This window comes from Coloeus monedula, assembly GCF_965178545.1.
Source record: "Coloeus monedula genome assembly, chromosome: 1".
Taxonomy (NCBI): Eukaryota; Metazoa; Chordata; class Aves; order Passeriformes; family Corvidae; genus Coloeus; species Coloeus monedula.
Genome location: NC_138781.1, coordinates 52,948,660 through 52,964,371, shown reverse-complemented (window position 1 = coordinate 52,964,371; position 15,712 = coordinate 52,948,660). Strand labels below are relative to the sequence as shown.

Genomic DNA, 15,712 nt, shown 5'->3' with positions numbered 1-15,712 from the left:
CACTGGCAAGAGAAGAGGAAACTCCTGTAAGAGTAAGGAGTATGGGACCTCATTACAGCCAACACTGTAAGCACAGGGCTGTGCCAAGCTGGGTGAAAAAGAGGGATTCTCATTTGTTTTATGGTGCTTGAGGCAGCTGGAAAGAAGTGCTAAAATTGGTTAAAACCAGGAAGCTGGCACTCAGAAAAAATAGAAAGAAGAAATTGAGGTAAATGCTTCTACTGTGACAAAATTAGTCAGTCAGGAGGATTGCTTGAAATATAAAGTAATCCTGGAATAAGCATCACCAGCACTTAGGGAAAAGTCCTTCAAAAAAATGTGTGAAAATGGGACAGAGACAGAAAGTAAGGTCTTGCTTAAGCTGAGGGAGCTAATAAACTTGATAGCAACCTGGCTAGAACTTGGAGCCATGAAATGCACAGGAGTTTTGGAGTCTTACTTATACACTTAGATTAATATGACAATACTAAGAGAACTAGAAACAAACAACCTATTTATCTGCAAGGGGAAAGAGTGACTGGGGATTTTGAATCTGCTTAAAAAAAGGAAATTGCACTAGAACTGTAGGCCTGTGTCAAGTGAGCAAGAACATTTGACAGACAAACAGTTGATCTGGACTTCATTAAAAGTGAAAAATGTACGAGATAGAAATGCACTTGAGAACCATATGGTTTGTGGCAAGTTATGATAGCTCCCTTGCTCCTTACATAAGTCAGGAAACAAATGCTTTATTCACTTTTACATAACAAGCCGAGATTCATTAATCATCTCCTCTAACAACAATAGGAGACAAAAGTATCTTGGAGGTGTCTCGGATGAATTATAGTTGAAATTTCATTGAATTCAAACACAAGAAAGTTGTTAAGATATGATTTTGATATGGACAGATGACTCTCGATCTTTCTCCTTTGCTTCTCTGTCCAGATCAGCTATGGATTACCTCTCAGGGATGATGGACAATGGCATTTAATTTCTTAAGAACTAATTTATGGGGTGACTCAAAAAATTAATCAGGCAGGGGCCAAGCCCTCTAGCACCTTCAAACCATTAATTTTTTACACCATGTGGGAAATGGCATCCAGTTGTTCACATGATGAATTCCTCTTTTCATGCAACCAGATGTGGGGCATTAAGAGGAAAAATAATATTGCAGCCTTTAAAAGGGGGAAAGCTCCCATCAAGAGGCCATTTTGGGCTAATCCAGAATATAAATTGAAGTGAGTGGAACTTCATAATGCTCAGCTAAGGACAGAAACCTGTCATACCAGTTCTATCACTGGTTCTTACTGAACCATTAAAGTCATGCTTTTTTCCTCTCCTTCTCCTTTCCCCAGATCTAAGGGCATAAACTTGCTGAATTAACAAAAATTCTGCTCAGTCAAAAGTGTGTCAGAAAGACATCTGGATTATCTGTGTAGCTACCCACCACTTCTGGTCATCAGGAACTGAAAGAGAAAGAATAGGATTTAATTTTAGAGACTCCTATGGCTGATGTTAGAACTTCTTGAAATGTATGTAACTACGAAGTACTTTATTAAGCCTCTAAGGTTCCCACCCAGGTGTCATGAAGTTCAGTGCAGATTCTTACCAGATGGATTTGCAAGCATATATCTATTTCTTGTTCGTTAGCCAAAGGAAAATGACTGAACAAGTCAGTTCCTAAAAATGGCTTAGGCTGATTGTGCTCTTCCTTTCACACCATTACTGGAAAAATATGGGAGAGAGGATAACTGAAAAGCAGGCAGTAAATGATTGTCAAATAAGAAGTTGAAAGAAAGATAATATTTCCCTCTACTTCAAGAGTTTGATGGTTATATGCACTTGGAACCATAAAAAATGTACATTCAAAATACACTTACAAGGGCTACTCTTGGCTTTCTGGAACATGGCCTCCTCCTGCTTCATTGCTCATCCACTTTTCTCCATCCTCTTAGGAAATTTTTGCAAGTTCCTCCACTTCTCTCTGTCATATCCTGATTCACCCATGCTTTGACACTTCACTTGGGTCTCTGCTTCTTTCCAGCATCCAGAGCAGTTTTTGGTTCTTCCTTCCAAGCTCAACAGTTTGATCTGCTTCTAAAAATACAAGAATGGTCCTTAAGAGGACATTGCCAACAGCTGCACAGCAGAACCAAAATGCTTTCTTTCTACCTATATCCTAGAACATGCTACAGCTGGGAGTAGGAATAGATATATTTACAAATGGTGAAAAAAAGTAATGGCATTGTTCTGAAAATTAGATCAGAAATGTGAGAGTTGGGACAGTAAAAGTTGCATATCATACATGATCAGTAAAGAGAGACTTTCTACCATTAGAAAAAAAAACGCAAAAATGCACAGACTGGGCCAACTCCCCAGATACTCACAGCATATACACACAGGGTTCACATCTCCTCATATCTTATCACCGGACCTTTGCAAAAAAAACATTGTAATGGGTTATAAAAGACGGGAACCAGAATCTACCAGAGTGAAAAAATCCTCTTGAGAAAGTTTCCATTTTAGCTTACTTACATTTCAGACTACTGGGTGAAGATTTTAGGGAAAAAAATACTTGACAGACTGTGGGAAATTTCAATGCAAGACCGCAAACATTTCCAGAGAATGGAAAATGTTCCAGCTTCCTGCAAATAAAAACTGATAATGCAGTGATGGCAGCTCAGGTTGAAAGGAGGCATGATAATAAGGAATTCTCTCAGTGAATCCTGAAAAAAAATCCTGAAAGAAACCCTGAAAATACTGGATGTGGATGAAGAACCCTAGAAAGACACCTCTCAGTTATCTGAAGCAAGGTTACATGTAACTGCTGTAACATACTGGGTAGTGCTAACGCAGGTATATTCTGGACTGTGGACTACAGCCCATTAATCCCAACCTTGGCTGAAACACAGGCTGGTAAAATGGCAAAAAAGTTGCAGGGTATTTGTTTTGAAAGATAATTAAGATTTGAGGCGACTTTCCTAGCAGACAAACATTGAGTGATGAGTTTGTATAGGGTTTTAAAATTACAATTTCTTCCCCGTTTTCAATGTAATTTGATTAGAGGAAAGAATGTCTTTTGGTAAATTTATGGTTGAACTGAGTGGGATTCTTGAAATAGCAAGAAACTAGGTTTGATGAGTCAGGAGATCCCTTTTAGGTTAATGGTTGTAGCCAATACATATTGATAAACCAAGGCATACAAACAGATAAATGACTTCTGGTTGATGCATGATGTATGAAGCCATGCCAAACCTGACAGTTGTCTTGAGAGCTCCTTCATTTGGGTGGGTAATGCGCCCTGAAGACCCATAAGGACTGCCAGTAGGTCTGCTGATGTTTAAGGTGTAGGAGTTGCAGCTTCATTTGCCTCCTTTGGGGCTAATGTGGGGTGCTGTATGTAGAGGTGGCAATGGAGACCTTAGATCCTGAGGCCTCTTTCAGGCAAATAAGTGCAGTAAAAACAGCAGAGACTGGGAGAATATGGGCTAAAAGCATATTCCAGCTTAACCAAAGCTGCCTAGGGCTGAGGATGACTGGCTACAGGCAAGTGTGATGGAGTAAAAAGGGAGAGGAAGGCATGACCTCGAGAGGGAGTAGAGAGAATTTCTTGGTCTCAGCACTGATGGAGTGGTAATCAGTTGTTAGGCCAAGCACACTAGAGGAGGCAATTTTTTCTGCTTTGCTCTGGAAAGCAATCTTTGTAATAAGACTAGATTGAGAATACTTCTGCTTGGTGTAAGGAAGAAATCTGATCCTTCAGGTACATCCTCGTGACACCTGTACAGAGTGGCTGACCACATTCAGGTGAAATGAGGAAACAGGGCTTTCCATGTGTACCCAGACTGCAAAATTGTCTATTTTTCTATGACTCTGTTTCCTTGTTAGAGATGAAAATCTAAAAAAGTGTGACACATATTGTGTGTGGCTGCCAGGACCAGGGGAAATTTTCCCTCGGGTGCCCCTCATGTGGTTTCTACATAATTTCTCTGGAGAGTGTATACCCCTCACAAAGACAGTACTGTTACAGGAGGTGAACACCTTACAAAGCCACACCAAAGCACAAAACATCTTTCTAATTACTTCGCTGCATACAGGATAATTACAGAAAAAGGATGAAAGCCTAAATGAAGTACAGAGGCCCTTGAAAAAATGCCACCAGGTAAAACACTGCTGCCATCTCCTCTTCTTTACCTGTTGACCTGTCCTTTCATGTCAGCATTAAATGCCCACTTCCTTTAAACAGCTTTTTATCCTAACTAACTCGCCTAATTCACAAAGCTTCTTGAAATTCATTTTTGTTGACTGCCCGCAACAGAAAGCTTTAATGTTTCATTCCTTGTAACTGAGTAAGCTTTCTAAACTCTGCTTGCATTGCTTCAAGCAGTCAGGCAATGGTCATCTGCCCTCACAAAGCTAACTCAGCTTCTTCAGCCAGAAACAAAATAGACTCCATGAGTTTTGGGTGTAAGATGTGTGAAGGAGAATAGTCATGGTAGGTAAGACATGGTCTGTAAGGGAGAGTGCATATCAGTGAACACAAACAGGGAGAATTTTGCCTCATTTATCTGCAGACTGAGAAAGCTGCTTGATATTCTTCCTCTTCGGCAACGAATGACAGCACAAAAAATGATCATGTTATTAATTCAGATGAATAGTACCACACATCCCTGCATTATATAATTATTTCATTAAAGTGAAGGATCAGTTTAAAATATCATTAAAATCTAACCAGCCGAAAACAATACGATTCCACTGACATTTGATTTAATTAAAATCTGAAAGTTAGGAATATTTAAATAAGTATTAGCTCCACAGAGTCTCTGGAAGAAGCAGCATCAGGTACCTTACCCTTCCACGCATCTCAGAGAGCAGGAGGCAGCAGAAGGAGTGAAGAGTTCTTGGGGATCCCAACTCAGTAAAGATCAACAAAGCCAGCAGTAGAGGTGGGCTGCACACAGTTGTTCTAAACATCCTCGAGTCAGTCAAGCAGGGTTTCCAGATTATCAAAATAAGTATTACTTGCTCAATTCAGTCTCAAGAGTCAAAGAACCAAATTGATTCTCTGAACTGTGAGAAACAATGGCTCCAAGCCAAAGCCTGCTGAAACCAAGACAAAGATCCCCTGCTGAGTTCAATAGCTTGCTGGATCTCACCCAATGCAAGTAATTCCCTTTTTCTTTCTAGAATGAGTTTCTTTTTCCTGTGGCAGCTTCACACAATTTGGCTACCTTTATTTGAGTAATGTTCTTCTCTTACATACAATTTCAGATTTGTACTGTTTCCAATACTTAATAATTTTGCATTGTCAGGTTACTTTTCTCCATGGTTTCAGAGAGTGAACTGACCTAGTTAAAATTAAAGGTTACCAGCATAAATTAGATTAGGATGGTCTAGTGGTCTGAAAAAGGTGCTGTAGCATGCTGTGTTTGTCTTAATTTGCTTCAGTATGAATGGCTGCATGAAAAGACAGTTATTAGAGCTACTTGGTTTACACTGTTATAATTGCAGATCTGATTATATCCTGCTAGGATGCAACAAGACCAAATTATCAGCTACTTCAACTAGAAATATAATAATTTTGTTTTATTTTTAGCTATGAGATTTCACATTTCATTTGAAATGCATATGAATCTAGCTGGTAATAAAGTAATAGTGCATACTGACAGCAAGGATATTTCTACCTTCTTAAGACTGTCTATACTGGGATCTCTCATGATAAAAAAAAGATTAAAAAAATCTTATCCTAAGCTTTGGAGATGGCAAGAAGTGGATAACTTGCTCACTGTATCTTAGCACAGGCCCAAGGTCTCTGTCAATGAGCTATGAATACAGCAGACATCTGAAGGGTGATTAATGTTACCAGCCTCATCTTCCAAAAGCATCTTAAGTCTGACTAGGCACAGTGCAAATACTGTGATGCTGAATTACTGCTGGAATACCATCTGGCTCAGACTTCTTATGCTTGCCCTTAAACCTGTGGGGCTTTTTTGTACCATGAAAATCAGACTAATGTCTCCTAAAGAAGGATATTGTCTCCTGTCAGTCCTATTGTTCCTGTAAATACCTCTCATCACTACTAAAAGGACAAGAGGATAATGGATATTCATCCTGAATGGAGCCCAGAAGCACTTCACCCTGGGAACTGCATCACTCTTTGCAGGCAGAATCCCTACAAATGTCAAAGCGAGACCTATTAACAATAATGCATAGATAATAATTAGTAAATAATTGATGTTGACGTTGCCATTTGATGCTGCATATGGCTCAGCTGTGTGCATGGTAAGCCGAGTGGTTGGCTCCACTGGTAAAAGCTGCATTGCTCTTTGGCTTGTTGATATCCAGCTGTCTGTCACACCAATATCTAATGGATGGGTGTGTAGCGATTGCTATGCTGAGCTGCAGGATGCCAACACTTCTCCAATATGTGGCAGCAATTCCCCACAACTCCGTATCAGACCATAACTCTTTCTTATAAAGCCATTTTTTAACACAGCTGCAGCCCAAAGAAACTCTCTTTTGGATCCATTTTCCATTGTGTAAACTGTTATTGTTTTAAACCTATTTTCTGCTCTTTTGCATACTTTGCTGTTTGTTACTAAGAATTCAACTTATTGCTCAAAAAATGCACCTGGGACTCATTTTTGTATTGATTGTGAAATGGTTTTGTTATTTTTGGGGCTATGGCTGCGTTATAGATGCCATGTTAAAGGTATATTGGGACACTTCAGATCTGCTGTTTTCTTCCTTCTTTGCGTATAGTCAGTTGATATTTTGAAAAGAGAGTAGGGAGAAAGGGATGGGATAACTGAGGATGGAAAGACTTGTGACAATGATCAGGGAAACAGTTTTTCTTGCTTTTTCTTTTGGAGGAACCAATCTTGTGTTTGTACCATTTCTGTGTGGCTGCAGCAGAAAGTTTCTGCTTCTCCGTGCATTTTGTATCATCTTGGGTTTCTGTCTCAAGTGTCCCACCAATTTATGCTCCTGGCATATCTCTATGTGAATGCCATGTAGTTCTTCTATCAGAGAAAAGCACTCATAAGAAACTGGCCCCTCTTAGCATCCAGCATTGTGTAAGAGTGGTTGCTACAGAGTGCCTGGTAAGATAATCAGCTTCCCTTGGCTTTTGGTAGGACCATTTTGTTTCCATCCCCGTATCCTAGCAGTGCTATTTACCCCCACCACCTTCTGTCCCCTGTGTTCCAGAAGGCACTTGGTTTCTAGAGATGAACACACATTTCCTCTTCTTCAACATCAGCAAGCCTTGAAAATCCAAGTCTTCTTTCCCAAGACATAAAGACACCCTGAAGCATGCTCATAGAAGGGTTTCTCAATCGGGGCTAGCTGGAAGAGGGAGCATTACAAGAGATGGGTATGGGAGCACAAATAGAGATTTTAATGAGAGGACTTGAAATTGACTGAGGGTCAGGCAAATGTGTGCTAACATAAGGCAAGTTGTGCTGGTGAAAAATCTAACACAGGTGAAAATAGAACAGCTTGAAAGTTATTTAACAATGCAGAGCACACTGCAGTGGTTCAGAACAGCCAGGAAGGAGTGCCTGAGATAATAAATGCTGTAGTGGAGTTTAGGTAGGTGTGAGATGTTTGTCTGTGCTGAACAGCATCAGCAGCTTGTTAAGGCCAAGTGAAAAATAAATCACTGACTTCGACAGACTTTATTGCTTACTAAGTCCTTACATTTAGATTTACACAGTGAACTGGACTGCCAGAGTGCATCTAGAGTTAGTGAGCTGGTGCTCCTCAGCTGAAGGAATTATCTTGATTTATGTGATAAGCAGTATGCACACTTAAAGAAAACCAAGGTAGTTTCCTCATGCAGGGACTTACAAGCTTCAGTGCCTGCACACACACTCCCTTTTGCACTATTGCCAGGGAGAAATTCTTGGCTGTGGTCCTCAAGTTTCCTGAAGAAGTTATAGCAGATGGTTGGCATTATTTATTCCTTTTAAGGGTAAAAAATCCTACTATCTAGTATTTCTACTGAAGAGATCTTAAACCTATTGAATCTATAATCCTTTGGGCTTCTTTCTTCACTCTTGACACAGAAATTACCTCACTGTTTATATTCCAGCAAACCCAAAGCTTTCTTGCCCACAGCCTCTCAGGATCCATTTAGACAGCAAGACCTATTCAGATGCCAGCACTCATATCAATGCTGCATTTTGTGCTTGAATGGTTTAGCACTATGAAACTTAACTCTGAGACAAGCGCTTGAAAACCCTGCCCAAGGGACAAAGCCTATATTCAACCTCCTGTATTCCACATTTGCCTTCCTTGACTCATCATCTCTCCTGAAAATTTCCTTGCCTGTCAGTTCATTACCTCACATGAGCATATGGTGGACAACCCTGTACAGAGTTTAAAGAACAGAAGTCATGACTCTGCTATACCTCATACTGTCTATGCCAGCCAGCTTTGCAGATCTGTCTGCCCTAAATTTTTATTTAAGCTATGCTATCAAGACTGCTTTACAACTTTGGTTAGTAGTTAGAAGCTTTTTATTGTTGAAGGGCTTAGGGTCACCCTGTAGGCACACTTGCAGACAGACCATCACTCAAGTGAGAAGGAAAGGTTAGTCATCTACTCCCACCAACTTTCTGTTCTCTGTTTAAGTCCCTGAGGAACTTTCAGGAAGGCAGGAGATAGGCTTGATCCCCTCTTTTGGTTTTGTATGCAACTGTGGTAGTGGAGGTGATAGAATTAGCAGTAGTAAAACACAGGAGAAGGTGGATGGAGATGGCACTGGGGGTACCAGTAAGACAAATATTTCCTGACTAGCCATGGTGTGTGTGTGTGTGTGACTATAGCTGGAGATAGCACATCTCCAAGAAGGCTGATGAAAGGTTAAATAATTTTTCTTTTAATAATGGACCTCATGAGGCTCTCTGAGGTTGCTACAACAGACTAAGTGAACAACACCATTGCACAGCTCTTTTAACAGCCCTAGTATTTTCCATCACTGAAAATTATTTGTTTTACAGGTCAGATGCCCTATCAGTATTGTCAGGATTTCTTGTCATTCTGACATCAGTTGCATTTTATCCCTTGTGATTTCTAGAATATATTTAGTGTTGATTTTTTTTCAGTACAGCAACAGCTTAATCCTCTTGCCATCTCATTACAATATGAGAAAATTGAGATTGCTTGGGGGACATTAGTTAATAAACCCATTGCCTGTAATTCCCAGACCATTGATGCCTTTTTCCATCTTTATTTAATGGGATGATATTTTTCACATTGAAATATCCAGGCTCTAGCAGTGGAGAAATGCTACAGATAAATTCACACTGAAGGGGAAAAAAACCAACAGGAAATGGTTACTATTTTAAACGAAGAAAGAAAACTCTTATTAGGCAACTTCATCTTTTTGTTTGATTAAAGCTGAAATCTAAAATCTGATTCTTCACTTGCACTGGTTTTACATTTGTCTCATTGACTTCAGTGGAATTAATCCTAGTTTACACTGGTATAAGAAAAATTGGATCACTGAGGTTTCATTATTCCAGATAGTAACCAATGACCTGGTAGAACTTTTAATTCTCTAGCTAGGGGGATGCTGTAAGAGTTGAGAGGTTGTTGCACAGACAGGAAGATGAGATAAGACAAAGCAAAAATAAAGTGCTTCAGGCTATCTCATTCCAGGGGGCTTGTCCTCACAGACCACAGGGGATGGCTTTGCATTTCCATTAAGCTACCATGTTCTTGGAATTGCATTTTCCAGGCATTTTCTCCAGATTGCCAAGAGAGCTCAATGACAATGTCCAGATGCACAACATACTCCCAACAACGATCAGTTCTTGTTCTTAGTCTCTGCCAACATCCCTTTCCTCTCCTCTCCTCATCCCTTTTATTTTAACACTTAGGGATAAAACCCATGTTTTTAAACCAAGTGGCTTCTCTGCAGAAGAAATTAGTGGTGAGCAATGCAGGGAGCAAGCAAGCACTGACGGGGACACATAGACATTCAGCCAGACCATCCTTTTTTCCATTTGCAGTTTACTGTGCAGCCTAATAAAGACTCTGGAACAGAAAGCAGATTGGTATATTACATATTTATATATAAATTACAGCTGGCTTACTGCACCTCAGTGAGGGCAGGCAGCAGCTCTTGGTTGTGTGCTTGGACATAATGGGAGAAGCACTACCTCCTCTTCCCCTACTCTGCCTCCAGAGCAGGCTCTCACATTCCCAAGGGAGGACACAAACTGCATTTATCTGCCCCACACCACTACTTCTCTCTGGCTTGGAGGCCATTAGTGGTACACATATCACCACTATGAATCTCTGTCTCAGTCCATTTCCACCCTTATGCACCATACTGCTTATATTCACCATGCTCTGTTGCGCCATGTATTCCTCTTCAGAGTCCCACCCTGCTCTGTCTCATCCTCTTGTGGCTTTCAGATCCTCCTGACAAAATCTTACTTGTTTTCTGTCTCTGATTATGCCTGGCCAAAGACAGGTTGCTTCATCTGATCACCCTGTCTCCTATATGTACAATTCAGGTCTGTCCTCCTCCCCTGGTAAATTTGATCATCTGCCCAGAAGATCTTTTTCTTCAGTCTCCTTACAAACCATCTGCAAGCAGGTTGGAAAGTTACTGCTTTCATTTGACAGCATTTGATACTCACTGTGCTCAGGTCTGAGGCAGTGCACACCACATGTAGATTCAACAGCTTGTGTTTAGACTTCCAACTATCCACTGAAATCAATAAAAGGAGCTCAAATAGGAATTCAAAGCCTAAATGTTTCATTGGCAATGAGCTTTGGTCCTGTAACGATACTCTGAATGAACTTAACCTTCCTTAATCCTTCCAGCAAGCACACGTTTGTCCTTTCACTGTGGACTGCAAACAAAAAGTTTGCATTTACAAATGACCCATCTACCAGGAAAAACATAATCCCTCTTAGCTCCTGAGTTCTCTAACACAAAGCATTAATATCTTTGCTGAGGGGATAAAACTTCATTCTTGATTGAGAAAACTGAACAAAAAAGCATTTGATCTGATTAACACAGCTATTCTGGTTGAATTGGGTAGTATGTTTAATCAATAAACTCTGCCCTTCAGAATACTAATGCTTATCTTGTAGTTGCTGCTTCTCAAAACACTGTTTGCTATAGAATTATTTGTTTAATATGATGGACAAATATCTGACTCCATCAAGAAAGCTTGAAAGTCACAGAGTGTAACAGTGGGGCAGTTCTTTGGGAGCCCAGGTAGGATAGCTTATACAGAACCACTCCACCATTCATTTCTTAGCATATCTATTAAATATGTTATATTTTCTTTCAAGTGGACACAGACTTCCAGTGTAGCAGTATATAGTGACTACGCCTACCGTGGACTTTTATTTGGAGGTCCCAAAGGATAACCCAGGAACCAGTCATCCTGCTTCAGTTCAGTGAGGTTTACTTAATGTCAGTAGCTATGGAAAAGTGACTTTGTGCAGTTTTCAGATATTAATGAAGATTGATAGATGTATTAGAATACTAAAATATGAAACAGGCACATTTTTTTAAAATCAGTGCTGCTTAGCGCAGTAATATCCTTCCATAAAAAAATAAGTTGTAGGAGGTATAAACTCTTACATTACCATTGGAAAGAGGGCTACTACATTTGGATCATCTCTCTGAACCTACACAGAGTCTTACTGCAATAGAATTATTGAAGATAGAGGCACTGGTGTCAATATGCTACTGAATTTGGAGTAGTTTGTTGAAACTTCAGCAAGTCCTGAATCATATTCCCTTTAAAGTTTCATATAAAGTCAATCACAATGAGTATTTACTGGTGCAAGTGATGAAAAAAAAAAATTAGCCTTTATTCTGGGAAGCTGGACTATAATTTAACTATTATTCTGCCAAGAGACTACACCTTTGTGTAAACTGATAGATAGTAAGATAAAAATGGTGGGATTTTTTTTTTCTTTAAACACACCCTGGATAAACAAATTGCTTTGAACAAGCTATGGAAGCTGAAGAAATATAATACTGTGTTTGTCTTGATTGGCTATTGTGCATTCATGAATATTTTTCCTACTTGTTTTTAAATGAATAATGCTAGTGTAGGTTCTCAACAGATAGCAGTGATGATTTTGAAAGGCTTTAGACATTTACTGAATATTTTATGCACTTTAAAAGGGCTTTCTTTAACTTATTGACAAAGGCTATTGCCATTTACATAATTATAAAAAACCCCCAAACCCTCAAAATATATTTGAGGTGACCCTACTCTTAAAATAGAGAGTTTGGAAAACAATTTAAAATGTGGCTAATTTTTAATGGCACCTGTGAAGAAGGTAGTGGGATATTTTAAACACAAAATTTTAGAGGTACATAATTATTTGCAGTTCATGAAGGAAAGCAAATGAAAATAATGTATTTGTTTGTTCATAATAAAGTGGTTACCTGCTTCACACACAGCCCTTGTGGAACTGAGTATTTCTCAATAGTATTAGAAACAACACAACTGTTTCAACATAAACAAGGAAGTGTTCAATACAACCAGTTAATTTTTTATTTATTTTAAAATATTCAAGTGTTCAAAATAAATAAGGTCTACAAAATGCATGCATCTATATGCACTATAAGTTCCCCCTAGGAATTTTTACACTGTTACTCAGTTTGAAAAAGAAAAATTGACAAAGGAGTAGCATTCTCAAAAATAATATATACTTTTACATTTCAGGAAAGAGAGGTAGCTGAGTAAAAGAAATACGTTAGTATTGGCAACCTCTGCTGAGAGAATTACGGCAATATTATTGAGGAACACCTAAGATTCCACAGAGAAGCAGCATATTATGAATATTTCAGCTGCAGTGCAAGCCTCAATCAGATAAAATAAAGCTTTTTTACTGCTACTGCTCCTGAAACTATCTTATTTTATTTTAAAATATATATATATTTGTTTCTATACACAGATTCTGGAAGCTCTGGAGTTTTAAGCTCTTTGAACACAGTAACTGAAGAGAGACTAGAATCAGGACATGAAGGAAGGGGCTGGTTTTTTAGCTAGGGACCTTGCCTCCCACAAAAGCCTTATCTTGTTTCTCTGTTGTGTCAAGCTGCCTCGCCATCAAGCTGCAGCGTGGTGGAGGGAAAATGTTCGTTTCTCTCCTAGACAAGCTCTGAGGGGCTCTGCTGCAACTTGCACTTTTGCTGAGAAAATGCCACATGCTGAGCCAAGTTCATTTGTACTTTAACTCCATTAAAGCTAATGGGCTTTCCCTGGGGATGAAGATGGTTTCTTGAAGCTAGGTGGAAATGAAAGAAGACATCACTTAGGGGAGCTGAGATATGACTGAAATGGAATATGAAACTGTTTATTCCTAGGTCAGGAGATATTTTTCCTGTTTCAGCTTATGTCAGCCTGGAAAGAATTTTATAGCATGGGATATCCATACCCTTCTCTAGGCTGAACAATAAACTATGCACTGGGAAGCACATGCTTCCAGACTGGGCAGCTTCCTCTTCCTCCAGCTCACTGCTGCTTCAATCTCACTCTTGCTAATTTGTCTGCTGATTAAAACCTGTTAATTTTTTTAGCCTTTCTTGCCTTAGCAAAAAATTTTTTTAAGAAAAGAAAATCTAACACTTTATTAGTTCTCAAGCTAAAGTCAGTAGTGAGGTATGTGTTACTAATTAACTGAAGTGTATTTTAGAGCTTGCTCTTGCCTGGGGACATTTGATAGTGGGCCATCAGCTGAAACTTTTGGTAGGGTCAGCCTTTAAGGGTGGTAGTGTCTTCGGCTGCAAGACTCCAGACTTCTTTCCTAACTTTTATTTATGCCTTAGTATTTTATCAGTTCTCCCAGAATGTGTGCTGTCAGGATTTCTGCTGGTCTCTGGGCTCCCAGAGCACCCTTGCTGGGAAACATAGCAGCAGCACAGAGCACTCAGACATGCTCAGCACGGACATTCAGATTCATTTGATGTCCCTAAACATCTTCTATGCTCTTCTTCATCTTCTCTATGAAGAGTCATTGTGTCTCCAAAATGCTGTCTCCTAGGTCATGCAACACAGAAATTAGGAATGGGAAGGGAGTTTAGGGTTAGCCATACGCCAGGACAGAGCTCTGAAAACCATCCTCTGCAAACCTCTATAAATTGGAGCCTTTTTGAACTGATGCGTGACTTTGAATTTTTATGTTGAGACAATACAAGCTGATCCCTCTTAGGTGATAGCCAGTGTACAATATGTCTTTCTCAAAATGCCAGATGTAAGAAAGCATAACTTTTAAACTCAGATTATATAGAGACCTGTGTATAATTGCCTCATTCAGACTTCACTGTTGGACCAAGCGGTGGCTGTGACATTTCCTTAGGCACCTTCTAGCAAATTCAACTAGAGATGTAAGCATTCATCTGAAAAACTCATCTCACAGCTTCAGATTGGTTGGCATCAACCAGAGACAAAAATAAGTATCAAAATGGGTAGTCCCTCAGGAAGGACTTGTGCAGGCTGCCTCTGAGTACACAATGTCATACAGTGTGCCGGAACCTGTATACAGTTACTCCTCACATAAAGCATATGACCTGGGCCTGAGAGCACGTATGATTAATGGTGCCAGCTGGAAGACGCTCGTAAAACTCACCCAAAGTTCACTGTATGGAAAAACAACTGCCTGATGACGTTTTGCTGCAACGTGGCATTGGGAGATGGCAAGTTTCTTGCTTGAATACTATGATGACAGGGAAGTGGTGAACAGAAGAGTTGTGAGTTGTGAGGATGTGCTAGTAGTAGTTTTTTAGTAGTAGCCCACAAAAGGACAGTGGGAGGTGTATCTCCTTCAGAAATGCTACTGGGAAAGGTCTGCCATTCAGAGGGAAATGGGGCAGTTCTCCCCCTCATCTATTTTGATTTTCCCCTGAGGAATAAGTTGCTAGTTTACCTACAAAGCAAGGGCAAGAGACCTGTAAACTGCCTAAACTCAGAGAAGAGTTGTGCCTCCCTCCAACTGTATACAGTGTCCAGCTGTGGTAAGGGTGCAAAGTGCTCGGAAAGCGAGGCTCAAAGGATCAGGAGAAGATGGTTGCGGTGAAGGGAACACCCAAGGCATAACTACACTAGCCACCTGGAGATGAGAGCTCAGTACTGGAGTTGGCCCCTCCACTCCAGTCTAGGATTTGTCCTGAGACCTTTACAAGCAGATGACCCAGGGCTGTTACCAAGCACGCTGAGGAAATGAAGGACCAGGCCCCTTCTCTGAAATGCCAAAGGTTACCCCACAGGCAAAGGGGGCTAAGCCTAGACACACAGCTCCTGTTCCCACCCACCAGGCTGGTGGAGAAAGCGCCTCATAGAATCACAGAACTACAGAATTATTCAGGTTGGGAAGAACTCTCAAAGATTATTCCATGGGCAGGGACACCTTCCACAAGACCAGGCTACTCAAAGCCTCATCCAAGCCAATCTTGAACACTTCCACGGGTAGGGCATCCACAACTTCCTGGGAAACCTGGTTTCAGTGTCTCACCAACCTCACTGTAAAAAATTTCTTCCATGTCCAATCTAAATTAACTCTCTTTCAGTTTCAAATCACTGCCCATTGGTCTATCGCTACAAATAAAAAATCCATCCTCACCTTTCTTATAACTTCATTCTGGGTACTGGAAGGCTGCTTTAAAGTGTCCCCAGAACCTTCTCTTCTCCAGGCTGAAGAGCTCCAACTCTTTTAGTGCTCGTAGGAGAGGTTCTCCAGCCCTCTG

At 40.2% G+C, this 15,712-nt stretch overlaps 1 long non-coding RNA gene across 1 annotated transcript in view; it reads right to left on the bottom strand.

Moving 5' to 3' along the window:
• The window catches only part of LOC309572614, a 30,275-nt gene extending 14,569 nt beyond the window's left edge, over window positions 1-15,706 (bottom strand). The window contains exons 1-2 of the long non-coding RNA XR_014226382.1: window positions 15,589-15,706; window positions 1,860-2,076 (exon numbers count right to left, since the gene is read on the bottom strand). This is a non-coding gene — a long non-coding RNA (uncharacterized lncRNA). The remainder of the gene's footprint in view (window positions 1-1,859; window positions 2,077-15,588) is intronic.
• Between the last annotated feature and the right edge of the window lie 6 nt (window positions 15,707-15,712).